Source organism: Aythya ferina (genome assembly GCF_964211825.1).
Source record: "Aythya ferina genome assembly, chromosome: 1".
In the NCBI taxonomy this organism is placed as follows: Eukaryota; Metazoa; Chordata; class Aves; order Anseriformes; family Anatidae; genus Aythya; species Aythya ferina.
The window spans coordinates 74,566,483-74,587,375 of NC_140296.1; the positions used below are offsets into that span (position 1 = coordinate 74,566,483).

At 36.0% G+C, this 20,893-nt stretch overlaps 1 protein-coding gene across 3 annotated transcripts in view; it reads right to left on the reverse strand.

Annotated features, from left to right (window-relative positions):
• Positions 1-20,893, reverse strand: part of NLGN4X (neuroligin 4 X-linked) — a 199,465-nt gene that overhangs the window by 151,472 nt on the left and 27,100 nt on the right. For 2 of the 3 annotated variants that reach the window (XM_084505923.1, XM_084505921.1), the window contains exon 2: positions 8,727-8,810. The gene's annotated coding sequence lies outside the window, so the exon portion shown is untranslated. Of the gene's footprint in view, positions 1-5,418; positions 5,460-8,726; positions 8,811-20,893 lie in introns of all 3 variants that reach the window. The other variant, XM_084505922.1, reaches the window with a different exon arrangement.

The following is a 20,893-nucleotide window of genomic DNA, read 5'->3' on the forward strand; positions in this document are numbered from 1 at the left end:
GGCTGTGGAGTCTCTTTCTCTGGAGATATTCAAAACCTGTCTGGATGCCATCTAGCGCAATGTGCTTTAGGTGATCTTGCTTGGCAGGAGGGTCAGACTAGAGGATCTCCAGAGGTCCCTCCCAAACTTGGCCATTCTGTGATTCTGTGATTCTGTGATAGGAAGTCCATTACTTGAGTTAGGACAGCATTCTGATCAGCTTCAGAAAAGCAAACCTTGACATGCAGATAATTATATATATATTACATTATATTATATATATTCCTTGAATTAATTACCTATAAATACAGTGCAAGTGTTTTTCTATGCAGGGAAAATTAACTTTAATTGGAAATAAGCTTTAGTAATAGATATTTACTTTTATAACACTAATTATGAAGTAGATGTGCTTCATTTGCCTATTAATGTGTTATATTGTTGTATCTGTAAGTTCTTTCCATCTCTTTGTTTGTTTATTTGTTTTGTTTTGCATTTACATTTCAGGTCATACTACGTGTATGTGTATAAGTTTCTGAAGGGAAGAATGACAAACTGAAAAAGAGTTAACAAGTTAACTTTTAGAGCCTTATACAAAGTTGTATGTAGTATATATATATATATACATATATATAATAATTAGAAATAGCTATAAGGAAGGAAGGGAATTAATGTCTCCTTTACATCTGTCTTTACTAGTCAGACCACTTATCCTTGGGGTACTCAATTTCCTGATCTGGAAGTCTGGGATGGGGAACAGAAGAAACCCCCCACAGTTCAGGTGGAAACAGTCAGAGACCTGCTGCTTCACCTGGACTATCACAAGTACATGGGGCCAGATGAGATCTACCCAAGGGTACTGAGGGAGTTAGCAGATGTGATTGCTGTGCCGCTTTCCATCATCAGCAGTCATGGTCATCCGGAGAGGTCCCAGATGACTGAAGACTTGCTAATGTGATGCCCATCTATAAGAAGGGTTGTAAGGAGGACCCAGATGGAACAGGTCATCTCGAATGCAATCACATAGCATATGTGGGACAGTGGGGGGATCAGGCCCAGCCACCATGGGTTCATGAAAGACAAGTCCTACATGACCAGGTGCATCTCCTTCTCTGACCAGGAGACCCACATGGTGGATGAGGTAAAGTCTGTTGACATAGTCTACTTAGAATTCAGCAAGGCATTTGACACTGTCTCCCACTGTATTCTTCTGGAGAAGGTGGCAGCCCATGGCTTGGACAGATCCACTCCTTGCTGGGTTAAAAACTGGCTGGATTGCCAGGCCCAGAAAGTAGTGGTGAACGGAGTGAAATCCAGCTAGTGACTGGTCACAAGTGGTATTCCCCAAGGGTTAGTGTTGAGGCCCACCCTCTTTAATATCTTTATTGATGATTTAGACAAGGGAATTAAGCGTACCCTCAGTAAGTTCGCAGACGACACCAAGCTGGGGGGAAGTATCAATCTGCCAGAGCATAGGAAGGCCCTGCAGAGGAACCTAGACAGGATGGATCTATGGGCAATGTGATGAGGTTCAACATGGCTAAGAGCTGGATCCTGCACTTTGGTCACAACAACCCCATACAATGCTACAGGCTTGGAGCAGAGTGGCTGGAAAGCTGTGCAGAGGAAAAGGATCAAGGGGTGTTGGTTGATGCTCGCCTGAACATGACACAGCAGTGTGCCCAGGTGGCCAAGAAGGTCAACAGAATCCTGGCTTGTATCAGGAATAGTGTAGCCAGCAGGGCCAGGGAGGAGATATCCCCCCGTACTCTGCTCTGGTGAGGCCGCACCTCGAGTTCTGTGTTCAGTTTTGGGCCCCTCACTACAAGAAGGACATCAATGCCCTGAAGCGTGTCCAGAGAAGGGCTACAAAGGCTTTGGTGAAGGATCTGGAACACAAGTCATATGAGGAGTGGCTGAGGAAACTGGGGTTGTTTAGTCTGGAGAAGAGGAGGCTCAGGGGAGACCTTATTGCTCTCTACAACAACCTGAAAGAAAGTTGTGGTGAACTGGCTGTCAACCTGTTCTTGCAGATAACTAGGTATAGGACTAGATGAAATGGATTCAAGTTGCACCAGGGAAGGTATAGTTTATATTTCTTCTGAGAAAGAGTAGTCATGCCTTGGAATGGGTTGCCCAGGGAAGTGGTGAAATTTATTAATAAATATAAGTGGAAATTATTCATTTCTTACAACAACAAAAATTGCAGATTTTTTAAATAATAACTGAGCAACAATTTTTACCATTTATTTGCTAAAAATAATGTTAAAACAAAAAAAAAATAAAACAAAGATTTTATCTGGTTTTGATAACATTCTGTGAATAGTTGTGTAAGCTTTAAATCCATATTCATGCTGTGAGCACAGATGGATAAATTTCTATCACTATCATTGAAGACACATACAGGTTAAAAAAATAGTGATAGTTCATATCTGATCAGGAGAGGAAGCCACTGTAATACCTGAAAACAGACGGAATCTAAATTTGATGTGACCTAGATAGTTTCACCTACACACTATAATTCTGAACTTTATTTCAAGTAGTGGATAACAATATTGCACATCATGTTGTGTTTTCTTTCTCTTTCTCTCTCTCTCTTGTGTGTGTGTGTCCTTGGGAAAGAATAATGCAAAGCAGCATATATGAAAGAAAATGTCATTTTTTAAACTGTCATTTTTTTAGTAATGAACCTTTTAGGTAGAAACTTTTTGTCTTTTATAATAAAGGATTCAATAGAAAAAATGCTGTATATAGTTATTTTGGTCAAAATGTCAATAGAAAAAAAAAAAAAAGCTGTTATAAAATATACAGCTGAACAATAATACTAGGTGTCTGGGTCTAAAATGTAATTCAATTAAATCTAAATGAATAATATATTCACATGTACAAACAAACATTTACCTTCTGAATCAAATAATGATTTTCAGTTCTAAGACATTTCTACAAATAGTTTGACTTCCTGCTGGGAAAAATAAATAAATAAATAAATAAAATGTTTTATTTTATTTTCATTTCAGAGAGAAAGAAACATGCCATCATCTACCCTAGTCACTCAACAGCTGTATCAGTATGTTTTCAGGGCAGTGATTAGTATAATTGTGGTGAATTTCTTGTATTCAGAACAGAATAGAAATAATTTGGTAATTTTTCACTATTAAAGAACTACGTTACATTATTTCCTCAAGCAATACAATACTAGGATTTTTAAAGGCACTTAATGAAATGAAGTATCCAGTCAGTTTCTCAAAAACAAAATGCAGACTATTTCCTCTCCTTCAGCCTTCTCTGAAACAACAACATTTTCAAATTCACTCCTATCCATCCAGAACAGCTATGTGCAATCTTGTCAGTGGCTGTAAGACTAAGAAGACGGCTTCAATCCTCTGCTTCCCATAAGATAAACTTCCAAGGGGTTGAAGTTAAATAAAAACAAACAACAACATCAACAAAAAATGGTATCTAGCACAAGATTTATATTCAGAAGAGGATACACATAGTCTTCATGTTACTTACTAGTTAACTTCAGAAGCCCATAAACTCATGGAGCCCCTCTCCTTTACATTACTTTTTTTTTTTTTTTTTACATTTACATTTATTTTTTACATTACATTTTACATGCCCCTTTTTTTTACATTTACATTTTACATGTGGCCTAGAGCCACAAAAATCCCAGGTAATATTCTAGGAACCTGAAAAGCTCACAGGAATCACAGTTTTCCCTAGACACACAAAGATAACCTTCTGTACATACGCAGATGTTCAGCATCTTGTTTGATTGGCTTGCTGCTTACCACACACATATATCTGTTTTCAGATCAAAAACTAGAGACAAATAGTCTCTAGTTCTAAAAACTTCTTTTTAAGTTCTAGATAGTGGATATTTTATTTTATTTTATTTTATTTTATTTTATTTTATTTTATTTTATTTTATTTTATTTTATTTTATTTTATTTTATTTTATTCTGTCTAAATGACTACCTGTGAGCTAGATGTCTCAATAGGGATCTAGTTTATTTAGTTAATGTACCCTAGGTACTTATCCAGAACATGAACATGGTAATGTAGGTGTGTATGTTTGAGTATGCAACCCTTCCACATAGGGCTAGCTGATACAACATAATACTGGAGATCTGGGCCTTCTGGAGTGGTGCTGGCAGTCTAACAGACAAATACAGGACACCTAAAATTGCACTAGAAGACAGAATTTAAGTAACCAAAACTGTCTCAATGCACTAGAAGACAGAATTTAAGTAACCAAAACTGTCTCAAAGAACAAACAAGCTTAATTCTCCTGATATGCTGTTTGATAAACAGATGTCTTATTCAAACAAGTTTCATCTTTATACAGTTTCTTAAAAAATCACCAAAACAAAATTTTGAAATTCTAACGAAGCTTTCCTACCTACTTTGTCCCAAAATTGCAGTACTGGTGCTGAGTTTCTTATAGTGCTACATGTGCATTACAAATAAATAAAAATATTAAAAAAAAAAAAAAAAAAAAAAAAAAAAACAGATATGTACACACACCATTTAATTTGAGACTTTTCCATGTTTTATAAATGTGTCTCTTGATTTCATAACCTACATTTTGGGTAGACCTGTGTGGAGCCAGGAGTTGGATTTGATGATCTTTGTGGGTCCCTTCCAACTCCAGACATTCTATGATTCTATGATTTTATTCTGCATTAAAATGCTCTACATAATTTCATTGCCTCCTACTCTAAAAACTAGAGCTGATAATCCAAGACCTAAACAGGTATTTAGCAAAGGGTGTAGGAGATGGTCTTCCTTCATCATACCACTGAGTTATCCAAACAAAATGAGCAAAACTTATCACAGTTGTAATATTGCTTAATCATATTACTTAATAATGAAGATGCAGTGTGTTTTGAACCTTGATAGCATTAAAAACAATCTTGTGCATGTAATTTTTTTGCCTTAGGACCTTATATTCAAATGTCCTTTACTATTCTTCCTAATTAAAAATAATAATAATTTAAAAAGAGGTTTCTGTTGCTCAGTACAGTACATTTCCTATTTCATCTTTCCAGTTAATAGTAAAATCTGCACTTCAGTTCTTTGAATTTAACATGAAAACATAAATAATAACAATAATTTAATCATTCATATGAGCTGCCTACGGAAAACACAATGTAATTAATTTTTATTTTTCCTTCACTTGCTTGCTGCTGACGATGTTATGATTCAGTGAACTCCAGTTAGCCATCCAGTCTGCATAACATTGAAATTACGTTATTTTGAGTTCTGCATTATCGTCATTGTACACTGCTTTAAGTAATGTAATGTTCAAATTAATTGCCTAAAAAATCAATTGTATTTATGGAATTGTTATGGAATTGTTTATAGTTCTTAAAGATTTAAGGAAATTGTGGGAATTTTATTTGTCATCAGAACTCACCACTGAAATTATACTTTTTATACCTTTAGGTAAAGGTGTTAAGTATATCCAACTGTATTGCCACCTGAAAAAATAAAATAAAATAAAATAAAATAAAATAAAATAAAATAAAATAAAATAACCCGCCTGGAAAGTTTTGGTGACTGTTATTTTGTATTTGCATAAATCTTGCTCACTTGGATTATTCAGAAACCGACATTTTGGTGGAGATCATTAGAGTGTGTATACATTTAAGTAGTTTAGATCAGTCACAATGAAACACAGAACTAAATGTTGCAATAATAAAATATATCAGTTCTAATTCACACACCACAACATCAGTAATGTCATGAACCTATTGAGATTGCTACACAGAATTTGTAAGGTTAGATTTACTGATAATATTTCAGAGAAAACCATCTGATGAAAGTACCATTTAACAAGAGTTTGGAGTACTCAGCTGAGCATGTTGGCATTTGTGTTCATAAAACCTGACAACAGGAAGCAAAGCAAAGATTTTGATCAACAGCATTGAATCCTGAGAGCTGAAAAGGAGACTGAAGTAAGCTGACAACTCTACGGATAATAGCTATATTGTGCCCTGGTCTTCCTCAGAGAATTAAAAACTGATCCGTTTCCTAAAACTTCTAAGTCTAGAATTGGAGAAAATTATAGCTCCATTCCAATGTGAAGGCTTTATTATTCCTTCACATTTGTTATCATAAATGATGCAAGGCAGAAGGCTTGATCAGAATCTGAGAACATGATCAAGAATCAGACAGTATGTGGGCACATTAAAGAAACTGCACAGCGTTCTATGGCCTACCACAGGGCTCCATCTGCACAGTCAGCTGTCAGGTCAGAATTTTAGAATGAAATCACGCCATTTAAACAGACAACTACCTATGAAGTAAGATCAAAATCTGAGTACTGTTTGCTTTCTTTCATGTTTATTTCCATATTATGCATGGCAAGTGCTTGCTGCATACTCTAAACATAAGTTGCACTTTTCTTTCCATGAGAAATATCATTCTGATTGTTGGTTCATGATGAAGAATTTTATCTGGTTTATGATGAAGAAAAATGTTGAAATGATCAAATCATGGGGACTCCTTTCTGCATTGCTCTTAAATGCAAGTACAATATAGCAAAAGTCACCAACATTATTTTTGAAACAACATTGAAAATGATTCACATCGCCCTCACAGTTCTGTTCATTGAAATGGATACCTATCATCTGCTGCAAATACTGATCTTCAGAGTTAGTTTGGGACATCACTTTTCTGAAAGCCTTCAGATCCACTTCAGTTTGTCTCTTGACAAACTTCTCATAACAATATAGCCTTCTTCTAGACAAAATAGAAAATTCTTTAACATATAGTAGCATATTTTGGTCATGTTTTGGAGGAGTAACTTAATGTTGGTAATTGAACATACATGCGTGTGACAACTTACAGTTCAGGATATCAGCAAGCAGAGAAATTAAAATAAATTTGAAGCAGATTTGAAGTTTTACTTTCTACAGTTCTGGTTTCTTTTGTGTACAGTCCAATTATTGTTTCACATACAAGGAAATTTTCAAAAGACACAATTGCCTTCTGATGTCCACAAACCTAAGCTGGAGTTAGAAAACAGACATCAGTAAGCTCTATCTCACTTTTCTGTTTTATTATTGCTTGCTTCCCTTTCTTCTCATTCTTCATGAATCATCTGGATTATTACAAAATCAAAATCAAATGAACAAACAAAACAAGCAAACAAAATTCTGAGAATATAGTGAAAACTACACACTATCCCTCAGTTTCCCTTCCAGACCCTTCCCATTCTTCTGTGATTTATCTCAGTATATTCTGACAGATCTTGACATGAGAGTTTCTCTCCATTCTTGGAACTTCTCTGTGGCTGATTTTGTACAAGAAAACATAAAACTGCCATAAACTTTTAGTTACAAATAAACTAAGTCATTATTTTGACTTTTACTTCAGCTTTGCTTTCTTTATGTCAAGTTTGTATTATTTGTATCATTTGCTTTCCTTTTTCCTAAAAGTTATATATATATATATAATGAGTTCTCTGAGGAGTATAGGTAATTGAATTCTATCTTCTATACTCATGCATATGTACTATTTGTTATTATAATGACTAGGAGTTCAGCTACAATCATGATCAACATGGGTGCTAAACTATTAAACAGGCTCCTGCTCATAAAATGTTTTATTTTATTACATTTATATTACAACAAATTGGAATAAACATGGCTCAGTGATGCAAAAATCACATGAGTTTTCAAAGCTGTTATATTTTTCATCTGATTTTTACACTTCACATAATGGTACCTTCATATCTTGTAACTAGTCTGTCATACTTCAAATTATTGTTTATTCACAACTCTATTATCACCTCAGATACCTTATTATTTCTTCTCCTTGATTGTAGGACTGAATGATAATCCTACGTGTAAATTGAAGCTTCATCTTGTGCAATGATTACAGAAAAAAAAAAATAAATACATCTGCTTCAAAGTTCATAGAGCATGTAAAGTGAGAAGGAAGTGCTATGTCATCAGAGAAACTTTTCTGGTCATTCGTTTATGTCCATCCTTCCTTATTAACCAATGCATCAGGCATGATATGAAAAAAAGGCAATAGATTAATCTGATCTCTTTTGCAAGTAAGATATAGTCTATGTGTACATTTATAATCTAAATTCTTGCCACATTTTTCATATTGATATCATAGGAATGCTTAAATACGTGTGTATATATATATATAATTATGCATATATAGACATGTACATTTGTGTCTATGTGTACACTATATATTGAATTATGCTATGTCATACGTTGCTAATAAAGTGAGAGAAAGATAGATCTTTATGAAGATCAATATGAAACAGAATATAAAATGAAACAGCAACCAAGGTGCTTTATTTAAATGTCCCCTTTTGAAGAACTCCAAGAGTTCCAAGAACTTTGGAACCCAACCATGTTTTGAAAACTGAACTTTATTAGCTCTATCTGGTATAGAATGGCCTGGAAAACTGAAACCTTACTAGCTAACAGTGTCACAATATCCAGGCTTAATCCAACATCTTTGAACCACATAGAGGTACCATTCCATATTTCAAGAACTAAAAAAGAATATAATGAATAAACACTAATATTTAGAATGGATTATATTCCAGGTCTTATTCCGTGAACACATGGCAGTACATAAGCATTTTAGCTGGAAGAGTCATCACAAACATATATTTAAAACAAATTTAAGAACACTAGCAAAAGAGACTTGATGTTCATATCTGTGATTTATTTTTCAGATAACTTAATTGTTGTGACTATATTTTTAGTACTTACCACTGTGCTGTGTTTTTGAGAAGCTTTCAGAATCCCCTCGTAGGAAGCAGCATATTGTCATTTCAGTTACAGCACAAGTTTTTCCTGTGAGGAAGAAATATATTCTTCAGTAAGAGAAAAAAATAAAACGTATGCTTATGAGTCATAGACAGTGAAACAAGACACATATGAAATCACCTATAATTCTGATTTTCAATATTAAAAATAATAATAAATAATATTGATACCCAGAGTATAACTACATTACAATAGTGCATTAACATTTGTCCTAACAGTTATTAGTAACATTTTTTCTTTTCTGATCAATCATTGCTAAGGAAGTAAATTGCCTTTAAACCTTTAAACCACAAAAATATTAATTTTATGAATTTCAGGGAAAAAAAAAAAAAGACTAGAGAAAGTACTTTAAGACAAAAGAAGTGAAAAAAAAAAAAAAAAAAAAAAACATGATCTTTATAAAAATATTTCTTTAAATGTATGTTGTATACATTCAAATATCAAATATGAAATCATTTGATTATTTTTTATTATTACTTAAAAATATTTAGCATAGACGTTTACAGAAATTATTATGGCAAAGTGGCAATAGGGTATTTCCTCAGCTGACCTTCAGTCAAACTTAAATATTTAAGTCTCAGAGAAGCCTGGTTCACTTCAAGGACTTCAATTACTTTCCCTGGATTTAACTATCTTCTCACTAAATTTTTAGTGGGTTTGTTTTATTTTTATTTTCACAAAAGGAATTATGACCAGAATAACAATATGAATGTACCATAAGTTTTTTTTGTGAACAGTGAGCAATTCAATACTCTAGCTTGTACTCCAAATTACTTTTCAATGGATATCTTATTTACCAATATGTTATCCTTTTAGATAGACTATTTCAAATGATTAAATACTAATACTTACTTAGTCTTTTTTGTCAGGACTATATTGAGACACTGCAATTTAAACCTCAAAAGGTAACGTGTCAAGAAAGTTATTTCAGGTAATTTACCTCAGTTCCAAGACTGTATTAGATAAAATACTTTTCTTCCCACAAAAAAAAAAAAAAAAAAAAAAAAAAAAAAAAAAAAAAGTACAGTTGAACAGTTGAATTTATGGCATAGATGCATATTCTGCAGGGGAAATGCATGCACTGCTTGTATTTATTTTCATTTCTTCTATTTCTCTTAATGCACCAAGATGAATTTCATATCATCTGTTCGTATTTTAACTATGTTGATTAATACAGACAAGCACTTTATGTGAAAAGTACGATTTTAAAACAAATTGCACAAGAAAGGGTCAAGCAGTCCTACTAACTTGTTAACAAAGCAGTGAGTTGACAAATGTGTTCCACAAATTTACATGGCTCTCAGTGTCCAACTGCCTGTCAATAAGACATAACATGACTTCCAGATAACTGATAAACTGTTATCTCAAAGTATATATCTATACACACACACATACAAACACAGACTTTCCAAGTATGCATATGTATAGTGACTAGAAGAAATTATCACTTCTTATAAATAAAGATCCTAAGGATCACAGCACTGAGATTCCATCTCATATATCAGAATATTTTCTTATATCTAGAAAAAGAAAGAGAAAGAGAAAGAGAAAAAGAAGAAGAAGAAGAAAAAGAAAAAGAAAAAGAAAAAGAAAAAGAAAAAGAAAAAGAAAAAGAAAAAGAAAAAGAAAAAGAAAAAGAAAAAGAAAAAGAAAAAGAAAAAGAAAAAGAAAAAGAAAAAGAAAAAGAAAAAGAAAAAGAAAAAGAAAATAAAAAAGATTTTGGACTTAACTTTTGACCTAAAATAATAGTGTAAATGAAATCAGGATTTAATACTTACTTGCTACTAGTGGATTCTGCAGTCTTAATCACAATGAATAATTCTCACTTACCTTTTTTTTTTTGACTTATTAAAGCCAAATCAATCCCTATAAATGCAATTCATTGTAACAGTTGCAAATACAGTCCTTAGTCCCATATAATGAAGGTGATTATCTCTAAAAACTGGAAATATATACCTGTGGATGGATATCTGAATATCCATATCTCAGGGAGATATGTATAAAGGGACAAATTTACAAATATGGAATGAAAGAACATTCCTTATGAATAAACAATGCATGAAACATGCCAGCTAAACTGTGAAAGTGTCCATCTGGACACTTATCACAGAGAAAACCTGGTAACAGTGTAAATTTTCATACACACCCATTGAGGAACCAGATGTTGAAGTTTAGGGCAATCTTTATTCCAAGCTATAGTAATATCTTAAATATCTCGATATAACAATTTCATTTTAATTGGAGATTTCACTGCTCATGTAGATTTTGACAGACATTCTAATTCTCCAAGAGTAGTAAGTGAATAAATCTAAGACATAAGAAATAAGAAAGGATTTAAGGAATGGCTGGACAGTGAAAATCCACTAAAGCTAACACAGTTTCCTTTTTCAGTTATTTTAAACTTGTATTTCTTTATTTTGTCAGTCTTTGTAGTTTAATTTCTGCTACTGTTGAATGTTACTCAACTCAGCTTTGCTGGTAAACACGGGCTGCATCTACTGTCTCTCTATAACATCACTATAGTCTTTAGCTTAGAAGAATAAAAACTAAGAAAGTGCTGTTTGTGAATTAGGTTTTCCAAATTTACTTCCTATACTGTTCTTATCTTTCAATTTATCTTACAGATCTTCTAATTCTCCTTGCCAGATTGATTTTAACTGTAGACAATGAGATTATAGTTTAGACTTTATATAATCTACTAAACCACTTTGTTCTCACCGCTCTTGTCCATTTACACCTCTTGTTTAGACTCTATCTATATAATATTGCTCTCTATAAAAACAACTGCAAATACTGCACTTCCTTTCTATCAATCCACTCTTAGGGCAAGTATGGGCATGCATGTTAGAGGAATAATAGTCAAGTTCTAAGACAAAACATAGAAGTATTTAATATATATTTTCCTTTTGGAAGTGACATTTTTTCCTCTATGTTTGTGACAACTGGTTTCCTCGGAATTATAAAAGTCTAATATAATTGTTAAGGGAATTTGGCAGCCTTTCTAAGTTTATTTTTCTAAAGTCAAAAATTGTCTTTGTCAACAGTACAATGACTCATATAGTACCATCATAGTCTGATGGTACTATAGTTAGCCTATAGTTACTCAGTTTAAGCTTACATATTTAACTCATTTCCTAGAACTATCTGAAGAGTCTCTGATTTTAAGAGTGATGGAGCAAACATAATTCAAACGCAACTAAGACTGGTGTTCTGACAGTATATTTATATAGCTATCTTAGTCAATACCTTAGAAACAAAATCTTTGTACTATATTTTTTTTCCGCAAACATGATGACCCACTCTCTCCAGCTATTCTAAAAACCTCTGACTGTTCTTTACAATATCCAGTTACAAGACACTTTTTTTTTCTTTAATTCTCAGTTTTATTCATCACAATGATTGGAGTATTGTAAGCAAATTCAGTTTGAGCAGTCAAGCTCATAAAGTGTGTGTGACAAAATGTAGCATTTTAAACGCAGTCAGCATCTTTAAAACACATCTTTAAATGTGTCAGTTACAGTGTTTACACACTTTATTTATTCAGCTTCATATCAAATTCATTCTTATGACAATTTTATTAATAAACTCTCCCCATGGTTTGAACATTGCATAACAAGTGTAACTTTTTTTTTCTTTTTTTTTTTTTAATACTATAAATAGAAAATTATAGAGGACGCAATAGGAAAATGTGTCTGGGAAGTTCTGTGATGCTCTTTTAACATCAGTAGCCCAGAAGTTGGAATATCTGATAAACAGATGATGCTTTTTGAATGGTTTATTGTCTGGAAAGTTTGAGGGGAGCCATGTTCAGAAGAGAAAAGATGCAAAAATGATCTAAGATGCTAAAAAGGTGCTAAATGATGCAGCAGCAGGAAGTGGACACAGACCAATTGGAAGAGTATGAAAAGCATGGAAGTGAAATCTACTTTTTCCCTGATTTAGCCCTTTTTCTACTTTTTCCCTAATTTGAATGCTAAATAACTGAATCAGACCTCAGGCATCGCTTGTAATTAGTGTGGAAAATAGGTATCCTGGATGGTAGTCAAAGACTGTGGGCTTTCAGTAAGAAAACAAACCACCCACTCTTCATGTATATCAACTGAGCTAACGTTGATTTACAGACGTCTAAGAAATGAGTGTTGGTATTTTTTTTTATTTTTATTTTTTTACTTAAAACAAATGCAAGTATAAAGTGTTGTATGGTAAGTGTAAATGTAAGTGTAAAGGCTGTGAAATGTGACTTCTCTTTTGCTAAAGGTGCCTGATCTCTTTGGCCAGAGAGCAGAAATTCAGTAACAAGACAAACCTCCTGGGGGGAAAAAATTTTCAACCTGAATTAAAAGTAGCACATCAGAAGAAGACAGGAAGCCTGTAATATACACAGTTCCTTTAAATTATTATTCGCTCTGTTGTATTCATAGTCTTCAAGAAAGATACAGTGGAAGTTCTTGTGTTGCTTCTTTCTCCCTCTAATATGTCAGCTTCCTCATGATCCTCTGCTTCATTTCTTTCTGCTTTAAATAGTTAAACCTACAAACATACATGTGCTTCTGGCCTTGATTCCTTCCTGACACATTCAGATGTGGTAGCACACTCAGAGAAAGCAGAAAAAACATACTGACACTCGTCTGAAGACAGAGGTGAAGGACAGCATCCTCAGCCACAAGCCACTAGAATATCCCACAGAACAGGTGAGTGGCTTCAGAGACAAACTACAAGAAAGAAAGAGTGGGAATATATGAATCTGTGCAAGGTCTGCAAGATCAGGAAAAACCCTGACCAGATATGGAAAGAGAAAGCAGGCAGAACAGAATAACATAAATGACAGTCTGCTCTTCAGAGAAAACAGGCTGCTACCAAACAGATACCTGCAGCAGCAGAGGAATAATACTACAGAAAGTGGAAGGCTGAGGCTATCTCTACAGGAAGTAGTCCAGTGAGGAGGAATGAAATTCTTTGTAAGGCACAATGTCACTTAGAAACAAGTAATGTGAATTTGTGGAGGTCCCAGTTTTTATAAAATAGAGCTAATATTTATTGAAAATTCTTGCCTTCAGAAATGTTTAGATACTAAACTTTGCTAATAAGACAGACAAAATGCAGATTCATTTCTCATGTGGGTTACATCTCAATTGACATGAACTACTTGTATCAAAACAAAGCTATTATGTGCGATAAAACAGATTAAAACTCCTGATCAGAACAATTGTAAATATTTAAAAGAACAGTAAATATTTGAATAATATATAACTTCATTATGAAAATTTGATATTTTTTGCAACACCAGCAAATAGTAATCTCAAGGATCAAAGGATGAAAATGACAGTGCATATGGGTGCAAAACAAACCTTATCAGTTAATACTGGGTTGAAAATACAGATGAAAATACTGAGAAGACCCAGAGGAAAAGAAGGAAGGAAGGAAGGAAGGAAGGAAGGAAGGAAGGAAGGAAGGAAGGAAGAAGGAAGGAAAGGAAGGAGGGAAGGAAGGAAGGAATGGAAAATCTGTGAGAGGAAAAAAAAAAAATAGCAAAACAAAATAAAAAGCAAGCTGGAAACAATGTTGGTAGATGCAGTTTGTATTACCAGAAAAAAAAAAAAAAAACTCTGAAAAATTTGTAGACTGCTACTACAAGTCAGGAAGAATTAAACTCATGAAGTCTGAGCCCAAACAGAAACACACACAACAGAATTGCTGATGATGCAGAAGAGAGTAATTTGCCATGGCCGTGTTAAGAAATTCTGAATGGTAAATGAAATGACAAATCCCCTTAGAGGAACTCCAGGCCAGAAAGCAGCAATACCAGGAAAGAATGTAAAATAAAATATAGCAAAAACAAAGGGTATAAGAAAGGCTAAGTCTAAGGTCAAGAAGGGGAGAGATTGCCAGACTTGTGTCAAAGAAAAAGGTTGATCCTCAGGTCAGCGAGAAGAGAGAGACCAAGCCTGAGATTAAGGAGGAGGAGGGAAAAGGAGAACAACATACAGTTAAAGAAGAAAGACAAGAGAAAGGGGAGGGTAAAGGAGCAACCTGAAGGGAAAAAAAAAAAAAAAAAAAAAAAAAAGATTAAGAACATGCCCAAAGTCAAAAGAACAGAGTCCAAAGAGAGCTTCAAGACCATGCTGAGACATACTGAAATTAAAGATCAGTTGAAACAGCAAGAGCTCCACATAACAACCCTTAAGCTGCCAAGGTACAGTTTTCAGACATAGTAGGTAGGGAATCAGATGAATAGAAGACAGAATAATCTACCCAGTGGCATGGAACTCAGATAATCTGAGTTCCTCACTTTAAGTATATAGTTAAGTCTCCTTGGGACCTTCAATATTATTTCTGTGTTCCTAAAAGTAACAGCAAGAAATTTTCTGAAAGGCACTTAAACAACTATTACAGTAAGAATCTTGCGATGCTCAAGGTAATATTGACTATCTGTGTCCCTTCCAAGTTATTACTAGTAAAGCAATTACTCTTGATGAAATCATGCATACCTTTCTGTGCATAAGCAAGATTTGATAAATATATCTGCCCATATAACTTTTTCTAAGAACGTGGGTAAATCAGGAAGAAATTCTCTTAAAATTTTCATAGCTATAAAGACTAAAATGAATGAAAATTCATACCATGAAAATGTATATGTGAAAGTTTTCTCGTAACTGAAAATATTTTTACACAGATTTTCTTAATGCACCAGATATTATGATTGTTGGTTATTGGCCCCAAGGAGGGGCCTGATTTCTGAGACTGAGTCTGCTCCAGTGGCCCTGTCTGCCTCTGCTGGTGGGCCAGTGGGATGGGTTTCCAGGGCCCCTGAGCCCCCACAGGGAGCCCCTATTGCTCCCGGCCTCAAGTCACTGTTGTGGGTTTATGTGGCAAGGTTTTGGTGGCAGGGGGCCATAGTGGTGGCTTCTGTGAGAAGAATCTAGAAGCTGCCCCATATTAATTAAGGGCCACACTGCTGACCAGAGCCAAGCCAATAAGTGATGTTGTTTGTGTCTCTGTGAGAGCATATTTAAGAAAGGAAACAAACAAACAAACAAACAAAAAACACTGCAACACAGCAGCTATGAGAGTGAGAAGAGTCAGAAATGGACTTGTCAGTGAAGGTCAGTGAAGAAGGAGGGGGAGAGGTGCTCCAGGCACCGAAACAGAAGTCCCCTGCGGCCTGTGGTGAGGACCATGCTCAAGTAGGCAGTCCCCCTGCAGCCCATGGAGTACCAGGATGGAGCAGGGTTCCACACTGCAGCCCATGAAGGAGACCATGGTGGAGCAGGTGGACTTACACTGACAGAGGTTGTGGCCTGTGGAAGACCCCTGCTGGAGCAGATTCTGGGCCAGAGCTGCAGCCCGTGGAGAGGAGCCAATGCAGGAACAGGTGACCTGGCAGGAGCTGCTGCCTGTAGGAGACCTTGGTTAAAGCAGTTTGCTCCTGATAGATGAACCCCATGGCACGGACCCATATGTGGAACAGTTCTAGAAGAGCTGCTGCCTGTGGGAAGCCCTTGCAGGATCAGTTCGGTAAGGACAGCATATTGTGGCAGGGACCCCACGGCACAGGGGACAAGAATGACTGAGAAGGAGCGGTGGAGACTAACAGCAGCCCCCATTCCCCTGTGCAGTTTGGGAGAAGGAGGTGAAAGAGGGTGAGGGGGGAGGGCATTTTTGGTTTCTTTCCTTTGTTTCTCACTTCTCTATCTTGTTCATAGGCAATAAATATTATTATGTCCTTACTCTGAGTCTGTTTTGCCATCATGGTAATTTTTGAGCTATCTCCCCATCCTTATCTCCCAACCCTTGAGCCCTTTTCATCATATTTTCTCCCCTTTTCTCTCTGAGGAGAGGGAGTGAGAGAATGGCTGAGGTGGAGCTCGGCCGCCCCCTTGAGTAAACCCACCACAGTCACCAGCCAGGATGAGTCTCAGGGAGGCACCAGTCCCTGTGATGTTGTGACAATCATCATATCATTCTCAGTAAATAGCTCATGCTAAAAACCTTCAAAATTTAAACAAACCCATAAGACAAATTCAGAGCACATCCCTCTTACAACAGCCATCGCTTCCCATAACAGAATAATCAAAATACACGTATCCTAAGCCTGTGGTACTTTTTTTCCCAGACAACTCCATTGGAACTACATGGTTAAAAACAAACAAACAAACAAACAAACAAAAAACAACAACAACAAAAATACGTGCTGCAACAGAATAAACTTAGACAATCTGTCAAGAATGGAAATAACTACTAGATGAGTAGACAATGAGGGGGATAGAAATCTGTCTGAATGTCTTATCCAATAAGGTTAGCACAAAGTCTACCAGGAGGACAGTAAATAGCATTGTATCCCAGGGATCAATGCTGGGTCCAATCTTGTTCAACATCTATCTACATTAATGATCTGGATGATGGGGAAGAGAGTACCCTCGGCAAGTTTGATGATGACACAAATCTGGGATGAGTGGCTGATACACCAAAGGGTCATGCTGCTATCCAGAAGGATCGCAGCAAGCTGGAGAAATGGGACAGCAGGAACTTCATCAAGTTCAACAAGGGTAAGTGCGAAGTCCTGCACCTGGCAGGGGAACAGCCCTGGGCATCAGTACATGCTACAGGGTGATTGTCTGAAAAGAAGTTTTACAGAAAAGGACCTGAGGATCCTGGTGGACACCAAGTAGAACTTGAGGCAGCAGTGTGCCCTTGACACAAAGGCAGATAATGGTATTCTGAGCTGCATAAAACTAACTATTGCTATCAGACTGAGGGAGGTGATTCTTTTCCTTTATTCAGAGCTGATGAGGATACATCTGGAGTATTGTCTCTAGTTCAGGGCTCCAAAAGACAAAAGAGATATGGATCAATTGGAAGAAGTTTAGTGAAAGACCACTAAAATTATTCAGGGATTGAAACACCACTTATACAAGGAAAGTCTGAAAGAGTTGAAACTCTTCAGTCTAGAGAAGAGAAGAGAAGGTTCAGGGGTGATCTCATAAATATATATGAACACTTGAAGGGAGGTTGCAAGGATCATGGAACCAGGCTCTTCTCAGACATGCTTAGTGACAGGACAGGAGGCAATGGGCACAAACTGAAACATAGAAGATTCTGTCTGAACATCAGGAAACACTTCTTTCTTATGAGGGTGACTGAGCACTGGCACAGGTCACCCAGAGAGGTTTTGAAGTCTCCATCCTTAAAGATATTTGTAAGCCATCCGGACATGAGCCAGGGCAACCAGCTGTAGGTAAGCCCCCTTGAACCAGATGAGCTCCTGAGGTCCCTTCCCACCTTAGCTCTTCTGTGATTCTGTGATCTGCAAAGATATGTCTCTTTTCTGAGAAAGACAGAATCTGTCATCAAAAATAAGAGTCTTTCCTGCCTTAAAGAAAGCCAAAGTTATGTTGCAAGGGATTTAGCAGATGTTCAGTTTTTGGTTATGCTACTGACTCTCATCACTAATACTCAGATCATTGCTTCTGTTTCTGGAACAACGCCATTTATCTTAGCAATTGAAGAAGAACTTGAACCATGATGTCCCACATCTCAACTGATATCTTTGTGCAAATTTGAGCAAAAGCCTGGTTTAAGTCAAATAGGTCAGGGACTGATATATTCCCAAAACTCCAGGGGTTGTTCTGTCCTTTAAAAAAAAAAAAAAAAAAAAAGAGAGAGAGAGAGAGAGAGAAAGAGAAGCAATGGAAAGGTATATGTTCAAAACAAGTGTAGAGAAATGTAGAGAAACAGCTCCATCTTCTTCAGCACTACAAGAATTTAATGACATGAAACTGGATGTAGGAACCCTTCCACCTCTCTTACCCTTCCTGTCAAGAGAAAGGTGCTTAAGTCTTCATCTGGCAACTATAGTCTTGCAAGCAAAAACAACACAATTTGAAGCCTGCAAGATCTTGTTTTACATGACTGTTATGAGAGTCCCTCTAAGTTTGCAGTTTAACAATGGTTGTGCATCTATTGCCTTCATCATTTACACATATGGTAATATCAGAGTACCTTTCCTTATTGAACATGTGGTTTTTCATTTTTTCTATTCTTTCCTTGATTCCAGTAACAGGTAGTATGAGTAAACAGGAACAGAGAAGTGAAAGGGAATACAGTGCAGTTCTATATCATGGTTTAACCAGCCCATATCTTAATCTGCCCAAACTGTTCCAAATCCCACCTCAACATGCAGTCTAAACATAGCCATAGTTTACTTTGAGAACAAAGAACAACAGAAAATTACTCAAAATTTTTATCTAATGGTTCTCATTTTGTTATCTCAAGCCAATGAGGAGAGAAGTCTAGCTAGAAACCTTTCTTCTAATTAAATTCCATTCTGGTTTATCTGGGACTTACTTGAAACTACCAGTTTTTCCTTTCTCACTATCTGACATCCAGAAAGTCTTGTCAGCTTTCCAAAATCATAGCATATAAAAAAAGCAAGTATATTAAAATGTATATATATATATATATATTATGTATTCATTTATTTATTTAGCCGAAATATATAGCAAAGATGGCAGCTGCTACCTTCATTATAACTGTATTGGGAGTTCATGAGGAGACAAAGTGAGAAGGGATCCTGTCTTAATAGGAACTTGACCAACCCCATTCCTTGATCTCTAGGAGCAAACAAAGCAGGGACAAGGGATGAGATGGAATTTTGGGGACAGAAACTACAATAAGTTACCTCTATGACTGGGAGTTTACCTGCAGCCCAGACTCACTCTTTACTAAGAGATTGCTCTATTGTCAACGAAATGTGATGTCATGTTGCTAAAGTGGCAACAGAACATGCTGCGTCTTCAAAGTTTGACTTCACGGTGTAATACAGAAGGTGTTGCCAATGTGTTTTTATTTATTTATTTATTTGTTTCTTGCAATCCCACACATGAGTACAGGCTCATTGAAGAACTCATTGAGAGTAGTTCTGCAGGGAAGGACTTTGGGGTTCTGATGGATGAATAGCTCAACAGAAGCCAACATGTGGAATTGCAGCTGGCTGCATCAAAAGCATGGGAGGGAGGTGATAGTCTCCATGTACTCTGCCCTTGTGAGGCCTCACATGGCGTACTGCGTCCAGGTCTGGGGCCCCCAGCACAAGGAATTGAACCTGTCAGACTGGGTCCAGAGGAGGGCCACAGAGATGATCAGAGGGCTGGAGCACCTCTCCTATGAAGAAAGGCTGAGAGAGCTGTGGATGTTCAGCCTGGAGAAGAGAAGGCTCTGGGGAGATCTCATTTCAGCTTTCCAATACTTAAAAGGGGCTTATAGAAAAGGCAGAGAGTTAACTTCTTGCTCAGGCAGATAACGATAGGACAAGATGGAGTGGTTTTAGACTAAAAGAGGGGAGATTTAGAGGTTAGGAGGATATTCTTCACTCAGAGGGTTGTGAGGAACAGGAACAGGTTTACCAGAGAAGTTGTGGATGCCCCATCTCTGGAGGTGTTCAAGACCAGTCGGGATGTATCCCTGGACAACCTGATGTAGTGAGTAGTACACCATGGCAGAGGGGTAGATCTTTAAGGTCCCTTCCAACCCAAGCCATTCTATGATAATATGAACTTACAATATCCTGTGAAGACCATACAAAAAATCAATAGAAAATCAAAGGTGCAACGTTAAAAAAAGCATTGTTCATTTTCACTAAATTCTGATTTCAAAAGTAGAATTGAGTTTACCCAAGCAATCTTAATTTTATCGCTTTATTATTTGATGATACTAAAGTATATCATTTTTTAATTAAATTACCTATTATATTTTTCACAACATTCTGGATGCACAAGCTGGAAGAATTTGCTTTTCCTAAGCAACCTTAAGTATGAAACTTTCTATTTTGTCTTTTTCATCTGAATTATATCTGTAGACTAAGATAAAAGAAACAAACAAACAAAAGAGCATATCACTATTCAGTTTGTTATTGTCATTGACAATACATCTCAAAATGCAAATTATTTAGACAATTTCTTTCTCACCTCATATATTTTGGATGTGTTGGAGGGGAAAAAAAAAAAAAAATTCTATATGCCTGTCAACCTTCTGACCACATGCTACAGTGCAATAACTTTTCCTTTGTCCCTGTCCTGTTTTTTTAAGATTAAAGAATCATAGAATAGAGTCAT